This window comes from Lycium ferocissimum, chromosome 9 (genome assembly GCF_029784015.1).
Source record: "Lycium ferocissimum isolate CSIRO_LF1 chromosome 9, AGI_CSIRO_Lferr_CH_V1, whole genome shotgun sequence".
NCBI classification, from domain to species: domain Eukaryota; kingdom Viridiplantae; phylum Streptophyta; class Magnoliopsida; order Solanales; family Solanaceae; genus Lycium; species Lycium ferocissimum.
In genome coordinates, this window is record NC_081350.1 from 2,836,016 (window position 1) to 2,858,632 (window position 22,617).

The following is a 22,617-nucleotide window of genomic DNA, read 5'->3' on the forward strand; positions in this document are numbered from 1 at the left end:
AGTTTCCATATTACTCTATTCTTATAAGCACTAAGAGAAATATAGTTTCGATATTACCCTACCCCGGCTATGGTATTTCCCCATATACAGATCTTATCATTTCTTGTCCTAGTAATATGAGTTCAGTACGGCCCATGAGAGGCAAACTATCATTTTGTTGTTTGAGAATCCTGTCATTCAGTTTTACTTGCACTATGTATTCACTTTCAGTTCTCAAGGGTATGTGTGAAGGCGCCCTTGACAGGGGGTAAAGGTGTGACCTATGATATTACGTTCTATATATGTGAAAGGCACGCGCTCGACGGGGGGTGAAGGTATGGCTTTGAGCGGTCAGCGAGTGGCCTATGATGTTGGAGTATATACATGAGAAAGGCACACTTGACAGAGGGTGAAGGTGTGGCCTGCGATGTGACGATGAGGTGTATACCTACTAGATATATACATATATATGCGTGTCCATACTTCCCGACATACAGATTCAGTCAGATGCAGACAGATACTAGTTCATACAGATTCATGCAGATAGTTATTTCAACTTATGAGTTCAGATCTTATTCATGATTTCTATTGATGTTCAGCATGTTTCAGATATGAGTTAGGGGTGTTTGGTCGCTAGAGGTCGGACTCCTCGTCACGACTCATTGATTTGGGTCGTGACAGAAGTGGTATCGGAAGCGCTTTCGTCCTAGGGTTGTCTGCGCACCGTGTATGCAGTAGTGCAGTCTTGTTTATGGGTGTGTTATGCACCACACTTATAAACAAGATGCTACATGACATTTAGGATGATGTCATTCTTTCTCTCCTAGATTGTGCGATAGAGCCATGTGTTAGGCGTTCGTTTTCTGATGAATTTTTATGATTTCGAATGCCTCCCAAGAAAGCTACGGTACCGCCCGAGAGGCAAAAGCCGCGGAGGCCATTAGCCGTACTCGGCAGGCCACTAGGGCTCGGGATGGGATTCAGAGTGAGAGCCCATCTCAAACTTCGCATACTTCAACTTCAGCACTCGTCCCAGTTCCTCAACCAGATGTACCAGGCCAGTATGTACGGGTTCTTTGTACGCTATTGACCGCATTAGTAGCCACTCGGGCTCGGCGGCGAGGGCGGTAGTTCGAGGGTTAAGACCTTCCTTAGAGTTAGACCCTCCAGAATTTTCGGTGATTAAAGCGAGAATATGGATCCCCGGGATTTCATTGATGGTATGCAGAGGACTTTGAGGGTTATGCATGCAAGTGAGGTCGAGTCGGTGGAGTTAGCTTCGTATAGACTTCGTGATATTGTAGTACATCGGTATCAGACTTGAGAGTTGTCTAGAGGAGAGAGTGCTCCTCCAGCTGTATGGCGAGAGTTAGCAGATGCTTTTATTCGCCATTATTTGCCTCACGAGGTCGAGCGAGCCCGAGCGTACAAATTTCTACGTATCGAGCAAAAGGCGACGAGTGTCCAGGAGTACTGTGTATATTTTGATTCTATGGCTAGATATGCCCCAGCCATGGTAGGCTGAGATGGAGGACGAGTTCACCACTTTGTGGGCGAAGTTTAGGGCCACACTTGATAGATCTTGTGTATGACCGCATTACGGCCCGAGTGTGGATATATCCCGTGCTACGGCATATGCACAGAATTTAGAAGATCGCAAGCGTCAGAGGGGGGCAAAGCGTGACCGAAGCCATGGTAAGCGGGCTAGATCTTTCGATATTGGGAGTGAGTCCAGGGGAGGACAGAGGCAACAGCATTCCCAGTATTCATATCATTCGGTAGGGAGTGCGCACCTGATTTTCGGGCCGAGGTTTGATCGGGTCTTCTTATTCCGGAACGGCCCCGCAGTTCTAGAGCATCGAGGCTCCCGGTACGGACCGCAGTCGGGACGGATGAGGCCACCCGTGCCACAGTGTGCCCGGTGTGGTAGGTTATATATCGACGGGTCTTGGAATTGGGATCGAATACTGTTGTGCTTGTGGTCGACCGGGTCATATGATGAGGGTGTCCCCGTCGAGGAGGTGGCATGGGCACTATTCAGCCTACAGGGTCCACAGCTGGTTCATCTTCTGCAGTACGCCCTTCAGGGCAAGTCTTTCAGTCACCGACGAGGAGGTAGGGGAGGAGTGGAGCGTCCGGCTACGGCCCGGTCCTCGACGTCGCGTATATCACTAGGCGGTGAGCGGGACGCAAGACGTCTCCTGATGTTGTTACGGGTATACTATCGATTTCCTCACCCTTGATGTACATGGATGATTGATCCGGGTTCGGCTTTATCGTATGTTACTCCATTTGTTGGTTGTAAGTTTGGGATAGAGCCAGTTGATTAGACCTTTTGAGGTGTCTACACCGGTTGGTGATCCGGTCATAGCTAGGCGAGTATATCAAGATCGTGTGGTTATAGTTTGTGATCGCCACAGCATCGTAGCAGATTTGATTGAGCTAGAGATGATTGATTTTGATGTTATTATGGGAATGGATTGGTTGGCCTCCTGTTATGCTAATGTTGATTGCAGAACAAAGATAGTTCGATTTCAGTTCCCCGGTGAGCCAGTCCTAGAGTGGAAGGGCAATGTTGCTTCGCCTAGAGGTAGGTTTATTTCCTACCTTAAGGCAGAGAAGATGATCAGAAAAGGGTATATTTTTCATCTAGTTCGAGTTCAAGATGTGCAATCAGAGTCGCCGACTCTTCAGTCCGTCCTTGTGGTTAATGAGTTCCCAGAAGTGTTTCCAGATGAGCTTCCAGGCATTCCCCCAGAGAGGGAGATTGATTTTGCTATTGACCTATTGTCAGACACTCGGCCAATATCTATTCCTCCTTACAGGATGGCACCTGCGGAGTTAAAGGAATTGAAGGAACAGTTGAAGGATTTGCTTGAGAAGGGCTTTATCAGGCCTAGTACATCACCATGGGGAGCACTGGTGTTATTTGTGAGAAAGAAGGATGGCTCTTTACGAATGTGTATTGATTATAGACAATTGAATAAAGTGACTGTAAAGAATAAGTATCCGCTCCCAAGGATCGATGATTTATTTGATTAGTTGCAAGGCGCCAAGTATTTCTCAAAGAAAGACTTGAGGTCAAGATACCACCAGGTTAGAGTAAAGGAAGAAGACATTCCGAAGACAGCATTTCGGACTAGATACGGCCGCATGAGTTTCGTGTTATGTCGTTCGGGTTAACTAATGCCCCAGCTGTATTCATGGATTTGATGAATCGTGTATTCAGTCCCTTTCTAGATTGTTCGTGATTGTGTTCATAGATGATATTTTGGTTTATTCGCCGTCAGAGGATGATCATGCAGAACATCTGCGGATAGTGCTTAGGATTCTTCGAGGTAAAAAGTGGTATGCTAAGTTTTCTAAGTGCGAGTTCTGGTTAAACTCTGTGGCTTTTTTGGGTCACATTATTTCAGAGGAAGGCATTAGAGTGGATGCCCAGAAGATTGAGGCAGTGAAGGATTAGCTAAGGCCCACGACACCAACGGAGATACGTAATTTCTTAGGCTTGACAGGTTATTATAGGAGGTTTGTAAAAGGATTTTCCTCTCTTTCAGCCCCATTGACCAAATTGACTCAGAAATCAGCTAAGTTCCAATGGACAGATGCTTGTGAGCAGAGTTTCCAGACGTTGAAGGATAAGCTAACTTCAGCACCAGTTTTGACTCTTCCAGAGGGAACAGATGGCTATGTGGTATATTGTGATGCTTCAGGTATTGGATTGGGTTGTGTATTGATGCAACATGGTAAGGTTGTCGCTTATGCTTCTAAACAGTTGAAGAAGCACGAGCAGAATTATCCAACCCATGATCTTGAGTTAGCGGTAGTGATTCATGCCTTGAAGATATGGAGACACTACTTATACGGTATCCATATTGATATCTATACTGATCATAAGAGTCTCCAGTACATCTTTACGCAGAAGGATTTGAACTTGCGTCAGAGGCGATGGTTGGAGAGGTTAAAAGACTATGATGTGGACATTCTATATCATCCCGGGAAGGCTAATGTGGTAGCCGATACCCTCGATAAATCTATGGGTAGCTTGTCCCCGCGTATCGCCGAGAGAAGAGAAATGGTCCGTAAGGTTCATCGATTGGCTAGCCTCGGAGTTCGATTGCTAGATCGGAGTGATGCAGGAGTTACTTTTCAAGACACGGCGATATCATCCTTGGTAGTAGATAAAGGAGAAGGTCAATGAGGATCCGATTCTATTTCATTACCAAGATACAGCCCCTCAGAAAGAAGAGACACCCTTTGTGATCACAGGTGATGGAGTACTCAGATATCGAGGCAGATTGTGTGTCCCTAGTGTTGCAGGACTCCATCAGCAAGTTATGGGAGAGGCACATTACTCCCGCTATTCTATTCATCCAGGCTCAACAAATATGTACCATGACCTCAAAAAAGTTTATTGGTGGGATGGTATGAAAAGTGATATAGCAGAATTTGTCGCTCAGTGTCCAAATTGTCAGCAAGTCAAAATAGAGCACCAGAAGCCTGGAGGTTTATTGCAGTCTATGGAGATTCCGACATGAAAGTGGGAGGTAATTAATATGGACTTTATTACAGGGTTGCCCGTACTCAACGAAAGTGTGATTTGATATGGGTCATAGTTGATAGGCTCACAAAGTTAGCTCATTTTACGCTGTCGAACTACTTGTATGCGCCGAGGATTATGCGAAGCTTTATCTTAAGGAGGTCGTACGACTTCATGGTGTTCTACGGCCATTATTTCAGATAGGGAGCACGGTTCACGAGCTAAATTCGAAGTCTTTTCGGCGGGGATTGAGGACTCAAGTGAGTCTTGTACCGCATTTCATCGACAGATGGGCGGGCGGAGCGTACTATACGGACACGAAAGATATGCGAGGAGGCTTGTGTGCTTGACTTTCAAGGCAGTTGGGATGATCATTTGCCTCTCATTGAGTTTGCTTATAACAATAGTTACCATTCCAAAGATACAGATGGCTCCTTATGAGGCCTTATATGGGCGGAGATGCAGATCGCCCATAGGATGGTTCAATATCGGGGAGAATCGCTTAGTAGGACCGGACTTAATTCGGCCAGTGCTTGATAAGGTGAAAGTGATTAGAGAGAGGTTGCTAACAGCTCAGAGCCGACAGAAATCCCATGCGGATAATCGGCGACGCAAGCTAGAGTTTGAGATAGGCGATTGGGTTTTACTAAAAGTTTCTCCTATGAAGGGAGTAATGAGGTTTGGCAAGAAGGGTAAGTTGAGCCCTCGATATATTGGGCTATACAAGATCATTCGTATAGTGGGTATAGTGGCATATGAGCTAGAATTGCCTTCGGAGTTAGAGTCGGTACATCCGGTATTTCATGTATCTATGCTTCGTAAGTGTATCGGAGATCCTTCAAGAGTTGTACCAGTGAATGATATCCGGGACCAGAAGCGATTATCATACGAAGAGACTCCGGTGGCTATATTGGACGAATGGAGTCCGTCGGTTGCGAACCAAGGATGTAGCCTCTTGTTAAAGTCTTATGGAGGAATAAGAATCTTTGAAGAAATGACTTGGGAAGCGGAAGAAGCGATGAAGATTAAGTACCGATTTGTTCCGGCGAAAGACAGAGGTACAATGGAGGCATCCCTTTTCTCAGGTATTATTTCATTTCAGTTATTGTGATTGGTCATGTGAGGCCCTAGCATTGTATGTTATAGTATGTGGCCCTGCGAGGCATTATTTTGGGTTGTTATGTACAGGACGAATTGATATAAGTACCGGGGAAACTATGCCGAAATTTTTATAACCCAATATTATTCGAACATTCGAGGACGAATGTTCCTAAGGGGGAAAAGATGTTACACCCATTATTTTCATAGTGGTAGAACTTATGATTTCCTAGTTGAGTATGCCTTGGGAATTGAGACCCGAGCCTGAGTTTTTGGAGATAGAAAGTGTTTTACCCCGTGTGCAATGGTACCAGCAGGCATTCCTGGTGATTTATAGGATTAGGAGTTGAGCGAATTGAATCGACGCGATCTGAACTGAACCAGAAAATCTGCAGGACACCAGTCGTGATTGACGGGTCGTCGAACCTGTCGACGGGCCGTCATTGTGCGGCGTCGATAGGGTTTCGCAGCCATGCATTCTGCAGGCGCAGGACGACGAGCACGCCGACGGACTGTCGACACGTCGACGGGTCGTCGACCCGCTCGTCGAACTGGACCACTGAAGCATTTATTTCTCCGAGTATAAATACATGGTCCACAACTTTATGTCTTATTTCTCTCATTCCCAGATCAGAAAACCCTAGTATTTTGCTCTCCCAACATTTATGGCATATTAGTGAAGATTTGACAAGACCCGAACCCCGTAAACCCAAGCTTGTGAAGAAGAAGGTTGTTTCTAGGGTTTCTCCAAGAATGGGAAGCTTAGGGAGTTGAATTTAAAGTGATTCTTGGGATTCTTGACCCCTCAAGGTATGTAAATGATTCCTACCTTTATATTTAAGTTGACTACCAAGAGTTTTAGTGATTGTAGGTAAAGAGAAGGTATTTGTGAGAGTGATAGATTGATGAAGGGCAAGGTAGTGACATGAGGCTATTTTAAGAAATGATTAGGAATGGATTTACATGTATTTTGATATGTATAGTTGTTATCATTGTATTATGGGTATTGTAGTTGATATTGGATCGAACGAGAAGTTGAAGAGTGGTAAGCTTATATGTGCTTGAGGATGATTAGTAAGCAAGGCAAGTAGCCTAATTAAGACTTATGTTACCTTAATTGTAGATTTACAAGTTTAAGAAGTAGAAGTTGGGCGATTTGATATACGTCAAGGTATGTTAAGGTTATTCCTTCTTTTTTTGGCATGATCCTATGATATGAACCAATAAACGTGTAAGAGAGTTCCATATTATTCTATTCTTAAAGAGTTTCCATATTACTCTATTCTTATAAGTACTAAGAGAAATATAGTTTCGATATTCCCCTACCCCGGCTATGGTATTTCCCCATATACAGATCTTATGATTTCTTGTCCTAGTAATATGAGTTCAGTAAGGCCCATGAGAGGCAAACTATCATTTTGTTGTTTGAGAATCCTGTCGTTCAGTTTTACTTGCACTATGCATTCACTTTCAGTTCTCAAGGGTATGTGTGAAGGCGCACTTTACAGGGGGTGAAGGTGTGACCTATGATATTACATTCTATATGTGAAAGGCACACTCGACAGGGGGTGAAGGTGTGGCCTATGAGTGGTCCATGAGTGGCCTATGATGTTGGAGTATATACATGAGAAAGGCACACTTGACAGGGGGTGAAGGTGTGGCCTGCGATGTGACAATGAGGTGTATACCTGCTAGATATATACATATATATATGTGTGTCCATACTTCCCGACATACAGATTCAGTCAGATGCAGATAGATACTAGTTCATACAGATTCATGCAGATAGTTATTTCAGCTTATGAGTTCAGATCTTATTCATGATTTCTATACATATATACTTGTTGTCTTTATGCCTTACATATTCAGTACATTATCTGTACTGACTCCCCGTTGCTCGGGGGGCTGCGTTTATGCCTGCAGGTACAGGTAGATAGGGAGGTGGTCCAGCTTAGTAGGACCTTTATCCAGCAGAGATCAGTGCACTCCATTCGATCCGGAGTTGCATTCTATTTTTGGTAGGCCATCCTTTTGAGATGTATATAGATGGGTATGACGGGGCCCTATCCCGTCCTTTCTACAGCTTTATTCCAGTAGAGGTCCGTAGACAGTTGTATGTAGCAGTCAGACGATGTAGCCTTGTCGGCTTATATTCTTTTGTGTATAGTATATATAGCAGCCTAGCTGGCTTTCACTGTTCTTCCGCATGTTGTGTATATATATACGCAGATTATACAGAGTTCGGATGTTTCCTCTTTATAAGATTAGTTTGTGCCATTTATGGGCTATTGATGTCCAAAGATGTTTCAAATATAAGTTAGGGGTGTTTGGTCGCTAGAGGTCAGACTCCTCGTCACGGCTCATCGGTTCGGGTCGTGACATGTTTCCCCTTGGGGTGCTCCTATGTTGTTCGTAAAGAAGAAATATGGTTCTACTGTGTATCGATTATCGACATTTGAACAAGGTTTCTATTCAGAACAAGTATCTGATACCCTACATTGATGACTTGTTTGATCAGCTTCAGGGCGCGTCGGTCTTCTCTAAGATCGACTTGAGATCGAGCTATGACACTATCCGGCTTGTGGAAGACACAGATTCAACAAATAAATACATAGAAACTAAAATAACAAGAAATTGGGGGTAAGAATTGAAGAAATTGGGATGAGAATAGAGGGATAGAAGCAAGACCCAATTAGTAAAGGAATTATAGGCAAATCTAGGTATATTAAACCCAAACCCTCTTAATCAATTCCTACTAACGAACCTATACTGTTTGAATTCAACTAAGAGTCAATCAAATGAATCCACAAATCAACAACTCTCATATGAAATCAATGGAAAATAGTTCAATAGCCAACAACGGAATCCATCATAATCAACTATCGCTAAATACTAATCACTAGAATAGTACTACACTAATTCTACCAAACAAACTATCACTCATTTAGAGTATTCATCTCAACATCATTCAAAGCTAAGTAAATGAAATCTCTAAGTCTAGTATTTATATTACTAGGCTAAAGAAGGCTCACTAGCTTATTACAAAAATACCCTTAATGAAGTAAGGGCCTTGTTTGGCCTTCTTAGATGATGGCTTGTTTTTAAAAATTAGTCCTTTTGCATAAATAGCCACCTTCCGGCCTTTAACCACACAAGCTTGCAATTGTAGCCACTTTGAGAGGCAAGCTTTGGGCCTTTGGCCGCTTAGTCTCTTGACTTCGTCCTCCATGCTATCTTCCATAGCTTGAAGGCCCTCCAATCACTCTGTTTAAGTACTTCCATAGCTTCATTCTCCATGAACATGGCTTCTAAAGCTTGAAAGTCCTTGTCTCAGCTTCTAGTACAAGTCCTTAGGTAAAATTAAGTACTTGAGCCTTTTCGGATCGTATCATCCTCCCCTTCTTCAAAAGGATTCGTCCTAGAGTCCGAACCTAGAAAAACCCAAGAAAAGACATACGAAAACATGGTCCTCAAAGTATGAGGGTTAGCACAAAAGGTAACAACCACACTCTCACTCCAATGAGGGATAAGCATGTGGTGCATCCACACATCAATAATTATAATGAATAACATTTGCACATATGAGGTATTAAGAAGTTGATTCCTCGAATGTTGTCTATAAACTAAGTCACACAAAGTATCACCGAGATCAAAAGGGAAGAATATCCACCTATCATGGTCAATAACACAGCCATCTACCCATAAGAACCTCCCGCAACACAAGAGTCACCCCCAACACAAACATGAGCATTATCGTATGCAAATAAGTAGTAAAGAAAGGTATCACGCAAAACAAATTCCTCAGCTATGTCATCCTCAAATGTAGCCTCACTACTAGGTTTAAGAACAACATCATGCCTTAGGCTACTAAGATTTTGAACATGTAAGGAAGAATTAGCAATTTGTATGCAAGCATCACCTTCTTTTTCAACACTTATTTCCATCATGGGAAAGAGTGTTATCATTCCATAGTGGGTTCCTAAACACCTTGTAGTCTCCAAAGGTGATAATTTGTCAACATTACCATATATCCCACTAGGCACGTCATCTCCAATAGTCATGTCAACATCAAACAAGACATTATCTTTGAATATAGAAAAATCAATAAATGATGAGGATTCAAAACATGTAGTTTCACTCTTGAAAAGATAAACATCATTTTTTCAAAGGATTTTCCTTCATATGACTGCCTACATGACACATAACACTATCAAAATCTTGAGTTCCATCAAATGTCAACAAAGTAAGATCATGGGACTCATCTCCATACATATCATGTAAGGGTGGTGTGTCATATTCATTTTCTTCCACACTATCAATTTGGACAAGTTCATCACTAAATTAAGGCTCATAAAACACATCACAAGATTCCTCAATTAGTGGACTATCAATACAAACAAGTTGATCAACACAATCATCCACACTAGTTGGACTCAAATTGATCTTGCTAGAAGAGTCAATCCGGTCATCAATAGCATCAACTAGTGTGTGAGTAAGCATATCATAAGAAAATGCACTAACATTCAATTCACAAGTGTCAACACTATGTGGACACAAATCGATCTCGCAAGAAGAATCAATTCGGTCATCAAAAGGATCTTAGTGTTGGAACACCCACATCAACTACATTGTTAATAACCACTAAAGAACTAAGCTCAACATATTGTAAAGATTCATTAAGCTCACATAAGGTTAAGCTATCACTCACACTCAAGTCAACATGCTCATTCACATGATTTAGAGTGTAAAGATTAGCTATTTTACCTTGAAGTTCACACAAAGCATCTTCTTTACCCTGGTTTTTAACTTTAAAGCTCGTTTGCTCGTTTGGAAAGCCTTCAATTGCCTCATGTATTTTCGACACTTGAGGCTCTTCACTTGGCTTACTTCCAAGAATACCTAAAATATCATCAAGATAGCTAAAGACAAAAGAAATGTTACATGAGTTAGAAAAAGGTCGTGAACCTCTCCTTTTCCACTCTAGAGTTGTCACGTTTCTCTCCCTTACTCCTTTTAAACTTTTGTCTCTCACTTTCATGGAAGTTGGAACAAGTGCCAAGTACTTCATTAGAAGGTTTAGGGAAACCGTCCACGTTAATCTTCCCCTTCACTTCAAGAGGATTGGGATTTTTCTCCTTTATTTGTTGTACCTTGCGTAAGTGTTCCATCATTAGGTGAAGCTCTTCTAAATTCTTCTCCTATGTTGATAGACCGGGACCACTCACCATAGGATAGGTTTCACTTGCAATTGCTTTATCTTTAGGAAGTATGGGTGGAAAGAGAAAGAGAAATCTATCATTCTTGTCCACTACATAGTTGTACCATTCTTGCTCATATGGAACCCTGTGTTTTTGGAACCAAGTATTTCCAAAACACAAATGGAAATTGGCTTGGGCAAGTACACCCCACTAAATCTCCTCTTAGTTGCCATGGTTAAAGAATACCTTCGCGCTCCTATCAACCAAGTACCCTCTTTGATCATAGTAAGGGTCTTGTTTCATCACATTCTATACCCAATTCTTCAACCGCTTGACGGGCAAGGTAGTTTCCATAACTACTATCATCTAACACAAGGACATACCCCGCACTACCAAGTAGAGTTACTTTCATCTCAAGAATTCGCCTCTTCGGCTCATTTCTTACTTAAGACCTTGCATTTCTTCGACTTCCATCACCTATCAATACTTCCCTCCTACCTCCCACATCATAACCATATTGAGAGCATGGCATATTCATATTAGGATAAGAAGTATGATTCATTGTATTTCTTGAAGTAGGAAATGTATACTCTTTTCTTCTTCTAGGATGACTCCTGCTTGGTCCAATCCACACACTTAAGCCATTTTTTTGGAATAGGAAGTATCACAATTCAATGTACGTGAATATCTACTAGAAGATTCCTCATGAGGTTCATGTTCAAATTCACTATCTTCACGAGCATATTCACCACAAAGCACATAACCATAAGGATCATATTCATCACAACTTCCTAATTCATGCATGTCCCCACAAATAGATTCATAACGTAAGTGTGAGGAAGGAATATACCTCAAGTCGTCTCCAATTCCAAGGTGTGTAGTATGAGGATCTTCATAGCCTTAATCTTCACCATAGGATTCTTCATAGAACTCTCCTACTCCTTTATCTTCTTCATAAGACTCATGAGAACCATTTGTCTCACATTCATTGTAAGAGTAGTGATGCTCACCCTCATAGCCATAACATCCACTACTATCATAGTCATACCCTCCATGACTAGGGGCATAATCTCCCATATATTCAACATAAGAGTCTGAGGCTATGGATGACATGATTCTTTATATCTCCTTTCCTTATAACTTCCCGTCCTGTGCCTATAAAACGAGCAAACAAGATTAGTAGCAAAGTTCCTCACGTCACTCGTATTTGCACTCAATCTTACCACTCAACCTAAAGCTTCTTTCGAAGTTGGCAATGAACCGCTAATCCCAAATCAATTCACAAGGTTGCTAATCTTTGTGGAAGAATATATTCTTGTTAATTGAAAGACGGACTACGCAAAACTAAAAGAAAGAGCCAAAGGAGTTTCAACGATATTAAAATGAGAAAAGCTTGAAAGAATTGGCACGAAAGAAATTCGGACACAAGAACTAGTTAACAACAAGTAAGGATCGATTACTAGTTGTTAATTTGTTAGAAGAATCAAAGAAAAGAAGTTAGGAAAGAATCAAACCGTTTTGAGACTTAGAAAATTTTTCATAACCTTTCAGAAACTCAGGCTGTCCTTGCGCTTCACGGATGGATCACACAAAAATTAACTCTATAAAGTTGTCCAACACACGCCTCGAAATGTTTGCGAAAAAATTTTGTCACTCGCTTTCCTTCCAAGATGCATGGAGATAGCGTGCCTGCACACGCGCTTTCCTTCCGCGATGCGGACCCGATGCACAGGTTTTCTGTGATGATTTTCTCAAACTTTGGGCCAGATAATCTGATTTTTGCTGACCTATTGGGCCCACCCAACCTAGGATCTTTCTTTTTTTGGGATGGACAAACAACTTTCAACAACTTTTAGGGAGAATTTTTTTATCAAACTTTCTTTTTGGGTTGTCTTCTTCCTTTGAAGATATGAAGATGCATATGAACACAAGAACACCCAATTTTCAAATCAACTCGCTTTTCCTCCAAATTGTAGATCTAGATTCCCCTTGATGTGTAGAACATATCCTAATATCAATTAACCCTCAATTTAACCTCAATCACCAAGACCCATTTGGAGTTCTCCAAAAAGCTTGAAGGTCTTCAATGGTGATTTTTCAAAATAAGTCCAATGCTCCCAAATTCGAGATCTAGCTAGATTTTATATCAAGGAACTCAAATATAACATCAATTTTGCTTAAATCAACATACGAAACCAATTTTCATTTCTTTTTAATTTTTGAATTTTCTACGTCTTTTTTTTTGTTCAACCAAGGATTGAAGAATTGAAGAACAACTCCTCGACCTTGCTCTGGTATCAAATGATACAATCCGGCTTGTGGAAGATATGGATACAATAAACAAATACGCGAAAACTAAAATAACAAGAAATTGGGGGTGAGAATTGAAGAAATTGGGATAAAAATAGAGTGATAGAAGCAAGACTCAATTAGTAAAGTAATTATAGGCAAATCTAGGTATATTAAACCCAAACCCTCCTAATCGATTCCTACTAACGAACCTATACTACTTGAATTCAACTAAGAGTCAATCTAATGAATCCACAAATGAACAACTCTTATATGAAATCAATGAAAAATGGTTCAATAGCCAACCATGGAATCCAGCGTAATCATCTATCACTAAACACTAATCACTAGATTAGCACTACAATAATTCTACCAAACAAGTTATCACTCATTTAGAGTATTCATCTCAACATCATTCAAAGCTAAGTAAATAAAATGGCTAAGTCTAGTATTTGTACTACTAGGCTAAAGAAGGATAAACAAGCTTATTACAAAAATACCCTTAATAAAGTAAGGACCTTGTTTAGTATTCTTGGATGATGGCTTGTTTTCATAAATTAGTCCTCTTGCATAAATAGCCACCTTCCAGCCTTTAACCACCCAAGCTTGCAATTGTAGCCACTTTAAGAGGCAGGCTTTAGGCCCTCACGCTCTTGGTCTCTTGACTTCTTCCTCCATGCTATCTTCCATAGCTTGAAGGCCCTCCAATGAATCTCTTTAAGTGCTTCCATAACGTCATTCTCCATGAACATGGCTTCTAAAGTTTGAAAGTCCTTGTCTCCGCTTCTAGTATAAGTCGTTGGATAAAATTGAGCACTTGAGCCATTCTGGATCATATCAGGCTACCACTAGTTGAATATTAGAGCTGAGGATATTCTGAAGATGGCTTTCAGGACCCGTTATGGTCATTTTGAGTTCTTGGTGATGTCTTTCCGGCTTACCAATGCCCCTGCAGATTTTATGGATTTGATGAATAGGATCTTTAAGCCCTATTTGGATTCGTTTGTGATCATTTTTATTGATGAAATTTTGGTGTACCTCGCCAATAAGGAGGATTATGAGAAACATTTGAGGATGGTACTTGGTTTGTTGAAAGAGAAGGAGTAGTATGCCAAAACTTTCTAAGTGAGTTCTGGCTCAGTTCTGTGGTATTTCTGGGGCATGCAGTGTCTAAAGAGGGAATCATGGTAGATCCCAAGAAGATCGAGGCAGTTAGGAATTGGGCTAAGCCTACTTTGGTGACTGCCATACAGAGTTTTGTGGGCTTAGCTAGTTATTATCGTCTGTTCGTGAAGGGCTTCTCATTTATTTTTTCTCATTTGACTCGGTTGACTCGAAAGAATTTACCTTTTTTATGATCCGATGAGTGTGAGGAGAGCTTTAAAAAGCTCAAGTTTTTATTGACTTTAGCCCCGATTTTGGCTTTACCTGTGGAAGGAAAAGACTTTACTGTTTATTGTGATGCTTCTTGAATTGGGTTTGGTTGTGTTTTGATGCAAAAGGGTAAGTGATTGTGTATGCTTCGAGGAAGTTACAGGTCCGTGAGAAGAACTACTCCACTTACGACTTAGAGTTAGCGGCGGTAGTATTTGCTTTGAAGGTTTGGAGACATTACCTGTATAGAGCTCATTGTGAGATATTCACGGATCATTGTAGTCTTCAGCATGTGTTCAATCAGTGCGATCTAAATTCAAGGCAGCATAGGTGGATGTAGTTGCTCAAGGATTATGACATTACCATTCTTTATCATCCGAGCAAGGCTAATGTGGTAACTGATGCGTTAAGCCAAAAGGCAGTAAATATGAGTAGCTTGGCGCATTTGATTGTTGAGGAGCGTCCTTTGGCTATGGAGGTTTAGTCCTTGGCTAATATTATGGTGAGACTTTATATTTTAGAACGAGCAAAGTGTTGGCTTGTGTTGAGGCGAGGTCGTCTCTTTTGGAAATGATTAAGGCAAAACAGTTTGAGGACGTGAAATTATGCAAGATTCGAGGTATAGTGTTGAATGGAGAGGCCAAGGAGGCATTTCTTGGTGGTGAGGGCGTTTTAAGGATTAAGGGGCGCATTTTCATTCCTCATGTGGGTGGTTTGATTAAGTTGATTTTGGAAGAGGCTCACAGTTCCAAATATTCCATCTGTCCCGGTGCTACAAAGATGTATTGTGACTTGATACAATATTATTGGTGGGGTCAGGTGAAGCGGGATATAGTGAAGTTCGTTTTCCAATATTTGAATTACTAGTAAGTTAAGTATGAGCATCAGAGACCGGGTGGTGTGACTCGGAGAATGCCCATTCCTGAGTGGAAGTGGGAGAGGATAGCTATGGATTTTGTGGTTGGTCTATCAAAGACTTGGGGCAAGTTTGATGCCATTTGGGTTATTATGGATAGGTTGACCAAGTCCGCACTACCTATAATTCGGAGAAGTTATCTAGGATCTACATTAGAGAGATTGTCTAATTGTATGGGGGTGCCCATTTCTATCATTTCAGACAGAGGCACTTAGTTCAATTCCCATTTCTGGAGGAATTTACAAAAGGAATTGGGAACACAGTTGGATCTTAGTACTGCTTCTTACCCGCAGATATATGGTCAGTCCGAGAGGACTATTCAGGTGTTAGAAGACATGATACGGACTTGTGTGATCGATTTTGGTGGTCATTAAGACCATTTCTTTCCTTTGGTAGAGTTTTCTTGCAACAATGGTTATGATTCGAGCATTGAAATGGCTCTATTTATGGCCATGTATGGTAGGAGATGTCGTTGGCTTTATTTGTGGCCATGAATGGTAGGAGATGTTGTTCTCTGATTCGTTGGTTTGATTAATTCGAGGTGAGACCTTGAGATACTAATTTGCTGAGAGAGTCCTTGAATAAGGCGAGGTTGATTCAGGAAAAGCTCCTTGCAGCCCAGAGTAGACAAAAGGAGTATGCGGACCAGAAGGTTCTGATTTGGAGTTCATGGTTGGTGACCAGGTTCTTTTGAAGTTTTCATCTATGAAGGGTGTGATGAGATTAGAGAAGAAGGTCAAGATAAGCTCGAGGTTCGTTGGCCCTTTTGAGATTCTTCGACGTGCCGGTGAAGTGGCTTATGAGTTGGCTTTGCCACCTGGCTTAGCGATTGTTCACCAGGTGTTTCATATTTCTATGTTGAACAAGTATCATTTAGATGGGTCTTACATCATCCAATGGGACTCGGTATTGTTCGATCAGAAACTGTACTTTGAAGATGAGCCAGTAGCAATATTGGATAGGCAAGTGAGAAAGTTGAGATCAAAAGAGATCATTTCAGTCAAGGTGCAATGAAAGCACCGTCCAGTTGAGGAGGCTACATGTGAGACCAAGTCCGATATACACAGTAGATATCCCCAACTCTTTAACGATTTTGGTACCTTTCTCTTCGCTTCTTTTTCATTCGAGGACGAACGATTATTTAATTGGTATCTGATTTAATGACCGGTTTGGTCATGTTAGTCAGTTTAGTCCCTTTTACCCTTGTGGACCCTTCCCCTAACTTCTATAGAGTGTTTTGGACACGTGGAGATAGGTAGCACAGTTCCCCAGGTGATCGGATGAGTCTTGGTGGGTTTTGAGGAATTTAGAAACTTTTCAGTTAAATGAGTGAAAAACTATTGACCAATAGTTGACTTTTGGTTAGATGAGTCTTTTTGGGGATTTCATTAGGTTTGGAAGGTCGATTTTGACTTGGTAGAGTGGTCAGTTCGGTTCTCGAGAGACTCGGGAGTTTGGTCTTTTGGGTGAAAATTTTGTTTTTAGGTGTTTGGGGTTTGACCGAGTCAAGATGATCTCTTTTAGATATTCTGAGGGCGTGGATGAGTTCGTAGCGTGTTTTTAGAGTGGGCTGCCTATTTAGTTTGTATCCGAGTAGTCTTGGATGAGTTTCGGGATGAAATTGGTGAAAGGCCAGAATTTTGGTTTCTAGTGCGTTGTATCTACAGATGTGGGACCGCACCTGCGGGCCTGTCTCTACGGGGCTTGGTCGGCAGATGCGAGATTATGGGTGTTTGGGGAGGGCCACACTTGCGGGCTTCTCCCCGCACCTGCGAATAATGAGGTTTAAGTTAGGCCGCATCTGCGTCCATTTCTCCGCAAATGCGAGGCCGCACCTACGAAAAATGGTCTGCAGGTGCGGAAATCGCTGAACCAGAATCATTAAATTCCCCAGTCGAGCTTAATTCATTCCATTCACAAATTTAGACCTAGGGAGCTTGGGTAGGGTGATTTTGTGGAGTTTCTTCAAGATTCTTCTTTGGGGTAAGTTTTCTATTTACCTTTATGGTTTATGTCATCATTAATTAGGAAATCAATGTTAGAAATCATGTGTTAAGTTGGGGGGGTTTTGGGTTATGAACCCTAAGTTGATTCTTTTAAATTTTCTTCAATCTAATGGGTTTTTGATAAGTCATTCTTAGATTCTGATTAATTAATCAATGGGTGACTTATTCCTAACCTTGAATGTCCCTTTTTAACTCAAGAATCTTGTTATGGAAATTGAGGGTTTTTTCTCCAAAATTGGGTTTTTCATAAATTAGTGAAACTGAAGCTTTTTTGGGGTTAGAAATGCATGAAAATTAGGATGTTGATTGTTTAGACCTTGGGTAATATGTTTCCAACTTGAATTTTCAATTTTGCCCTTGTGGGTTCGGGGTCACCTTTTGAGGTTGTTTTTTAGTTGATTTAGAATTATAGAAATATGGATATCTTTAGATTCGTAATCTAATGTACAGTAAACATTTTATAGATTTTGACCATTCCGAGGCAATCCGGAAGGGGAAAGCTCCTGTGGAATAGTTCGTGGCACCAGTTGGGTAACTCCGGGGAAAGCATGATAAGCCTTCAGGCATGGTGTTGGTGATAAACCCACTGGTTTGGTATGGATGTTGTTATGTGGGCTTGCCGCAATACTTGTTGAGATGTTGTGATTACTGATTGAATTGTTGTTCTTGACATTTCGTTAATCTCATGAAAAGGAAAGGATTATGTAATGATGACTTAGTTGAATTTGGCATTCATGTTATACGGTTATTGTTTCCATATGGAGATGTTGCAATTGATTCATGCATTTACATGACATCTATCCATAAGTATAAATGGTTACAAAGGAAACAATGATACTCTGTGTGGGCCATTTGTGTGGGCCCAAATGGCAATGGCAATAATGATCATTTGTGTGGGCCCCAGTGGCAATGATCTTCTTTGTGGTTATATGGACTTCACGGGTCCCGCATGGGTCATGACTATGAGGCATTGCCCTTAGCATGTGTGTACGTGATTCGGAAAGGAGGCCGGGGGGGGGGGGGGCATTGCATAGCATGTCATGGCATTGCACGGCCTTGACTTGATTATTCTTGATCGTTGGTTGACATTTCATACATCCTAATGATCTTATACTTGGATGTGCTTCGTGATTGTTTCCTTGTTGATTTTTTTCCTTTTATATGCGTGTGTTACGGTTTGCATTTCGCCAGCAGGGTTAGCGCTCAGAAAGTTACTTTGAACTTGCTGGTGCTCTTTCGGACTTTGTTTTAAAAGAGTCGCCACCTAATTTTTAGGAAATTAGGAAAACTAGTTTCGAATGATTTAGTGAAAAAGCTTTCGTAATCCAAAGTTCTAGGTAAGGGTTCTGGTGATCCCCTAGAGAAGGTGTTAGGCACCCTAGTATTAAGGATCCATACTATACGATTGACCTTCGAATTCCAATGTATGAGTATGTGCATGAACTGTTTATTTAGTGTTTATTCCCGCATTATAAAGTCTTCCATTTTTGCATATCATTTTTTGAAATAAATTGAATATATTCCCTTCACATATAGGGTATTTAGGTTCGGATTTATTATATCCGGGTAAGAATAGGCTCCTTTTATGTACAAGGATAATACATCTTGTTTATGGAAGGATCAAAATGCTTTTGGTTTATATATATATATACTAGTTATGTGAGGCCCGTGCTTAGCCCGGGCCCAAACTCAAGATATAAAAACAGATATTTTAACTAAAGAAATATAATTTGTGTTAGTACAAGTGTACAACAACAATAACAACAACCATATACCCATTGTAGTTCCACAAGTGGGTAGTTATATAAAAGCAAAATTTTCATTCCACTCCTTTAATATTTTAACTTCCATTTTGATGAAATTATTTAATTCAAATCAAATTTGGAACCAAAATTTGACATTATAACTTATGTATCCTAATTTTCTGAAGTTATTTAGTTCTAAATAAATAATCTATACATAGTTAATGAACTTTTAAGACAAATACATAATTTAACTTGTGCGGATGGAGGTCGCTCCTCTCTTAATTAGGGATTAGGGGTTCGAACATGAATATGGAAAAAAATCTTTGGAGGAAGCGCTCCCCCGAATAGGCGCGATGCGGTGCGAATTATCGGATTAATTGGGCTCAAATGCGGATATCGAGCACCAATCGAAAATCAAAGAACGTGAAAAATGAGGTAGGAGGTTCGATAGCTTTTGAAAAGTAGACTTTAAAAACAAAAACAAAAAAATTGACATAAATAAATAAGATTAGAACCTAAAAGTAATTAATTAAAAAGTTTTAAAAAAATTTGAAAATTATTGTAAGGACTACAAAAGTCCCCAGGCTCGATAGCTTTTGAAAAGTAGACTTTAAAAACAAAAAACAAAAAAAATTGACTTAAATAAATAAAATTAGGACATAAAAGTAATTAATGAAAAAGTTTTTAAAAATTTGGGAAATTATTGTGAGGACTACAAAAGTCCTCACATTCCCTCTTATATATAATAGTAATATATATATATAAGTCCATTTTTTCAGTTCATGCTTAATCCCATACCTTGTCTCGGGTCAACTTATATAATGTGTTGGAACGCCTTAGCTCAAACTTTGTTTTCACAAATGTTTCATCTATTTAAAATAGTCCGGTTTATAGAAAAATGATTTACTTTAGACTTGTGGGCTTATATTGATGAAACTGAATTTTTTATTTTTTTTTTGGTTTAAAATTGGACTAAGGTCCAAAACATGCTTTTACCTGAAGTGGTATTTTTATGGGCTTGGCCCAAATTCTTCATTACGTTTCCTAAAAAAAGAGGTGGACGGGATCAGGCCCAGAAATCTTTTTTGTTGGGCTTGGCCCAAAATTTACTCGTTTATTCCAATTTGTCTCTTAAGCCGCGGGAAAACGTTCTTTCAGTCTAAATCATTGTGATTTATGAAAAGAGTTTTTATTCCTTATTTACAGAAAACGAGTTTGCGTATTTTGAGCAATTTGTTAACACTTAGAAAAATACGGAATCATTTGACCTTTATTAAACTTGTATTATGAAAAAGATCTCTTATTGTCATCATAATTTAAAATCGTTATATTTAATCCGGGTTTTGAAAATCAATTGGGACCTAAAGTCTACTAAACGGCATAGGCACCGTTGTCCTAAGACAACTAATTCCAAACACAAGAATTCCAAAATAACATGTGAGTTTTTTACAAGTTTGTAAATACAATTACAACGAAATTAAAATAGAAGAAGAACATAAATACTTAAGTAAAGGCAGAGGGAGACTAGGGGCGTAACAAGCCCCTAGTTAGCCATTTTCACCCATGGATGGGCCTTCTACGTGTATAATATATATATTAGCTTCCCTTTCTTTACTGGACTCGATCAAAAATGTGAAGAATTGCCTATTGGGCCTCGGCCCAACAAGTTGGCTCTGTACTCGGCCCAAATGGCCACGCGGTGAAGAAGAGGGAAAAGAAAAGGGACCCAGTTAGTTTATATTTACTGAACTCTTCACATACACTACAAATGTATATATATCAAACTCATTCACAAATCATGCAGTTAACATATGTATGTCTGTGCTACTGGCTCCACTGATAGGGATTTAGATAATAAAAAGGGGAAAGTCGTCACCATCCATACTCCCGATGCCGCACAAGATCCAAGGGGTTTCATGAACCCCAGGCATGGCAGGACATCAAGGGAAGGCTAAGACCAGGCCCCAAATTACCTCAGCTTCCCAATCTTCACTACTACTCCCCCAATCACAATCGCCGGATCAGGGGAAGAGAAATCAACTATCTTTAGCGTGACGTAGAACTCCCTCACCAAATTCTCATTCGCTTTGCTAGGATCTTTTACTAATTTGCCCCACCTCATAGCCATCAGTCGGTTATAGAAGTCCGAGCACGGACATCCACTTTATCCATGTCAAAGCCTCTCTTAGGCAACAAACTCTTAGGCATTTGCTCCAGATAATGCTAATAGCTTCCCTCCGCTGTGAAATGAACACTGTCCGGGACTTAAGCAAAATGATCCATGCTTTGAAAAAAAAGATACCTGCAACAAGGACAGATTTTTGTCACAAAATCGCCAACGACAGTCAAAAAATTGTTTCATACGAAGCAAAGAACCTAGCAAAAATAACTCTGTATTCCTCTGCGTAAGATTCTCCCCCAAAAAAATTGAATCTAGTTTGGGCTGCGCTGCAGCGGTTGCAATGAGCGCCTCAGCCGAGCCGCCATATCGGTTGAAGCTCGCCAGAGTAGACAAACGCCATAGCCGAGGCCCAGTGCTATGGAGAGCGCGCCACAGCGAGTGAAATATCCGCCATGGCGCCATGTACCCTTTTCCTCCTAACCGCCCCAGCGCACCCGAGGTGCGCCATGGCGTAACTGCCCCAGCGGTTCGTCTTCCCCAACAGAAAAACCCCAAAAATTTTAAAAATTTTCTTCAAGATTCGGACCTAAAACCCACCTATTGCACACGGATCGAGTCTTATACATGCCTACAAGTCATCTAAACACCACCAAGAATGATTTCTAACCTTAAACAACTCCAAAATAGTCAACAATCAAAAATCCCAAAAACTAAGAAAACCCACTTCATATTTTCATATCTATGGTCCCAAAACTCCGTTATATCTAAGATAGTATGCATTGACAACACCATTTCGACGTTACACAAGTTTGAACTTTAGTGCTCCCACTTCCACCACCAACCTGTGCCCTAACCCCAACCAAATCAAATTGTTCACACAAAATTTTCCCAAAATGGAGCGTTTCAACTAGAAATTTAAGAGATTTACTTTTCTAAGCATGATTTAGGAGTGATCACGTACCTTGGAACGATGATTGTAACAGATTACACCTTGAATGGAGCGTCCTTGCCAAGATAATTTTTTTGCTTTGTGTTTGGGTGGTGTTGAGAGTAGTTGTGGAGTAAGTTAATATGGGGGAGGGGAAACTGAAATGTTTGAGCGAGTGGGAGAGATTATTGGAAGGGGAAGGGATTTTTGAGTAAGAGGAATAAAAGCGGGAGTGGGAAAGGTGAAAAGCCACCTCAATTCTTTTGACTGCCCGACGACCGCCCTGGCAGTAACCTTTGCGGCGCCAACCTGTGCGCTTCGGCAATTGGTCTAGCCGCCGCAACGTACTACCCTTCTACACTCCTGACCGCTATAGCACTGCCCTTGGCCGCGTCGGCGCATGTGCGCCAGAGCACACTCTC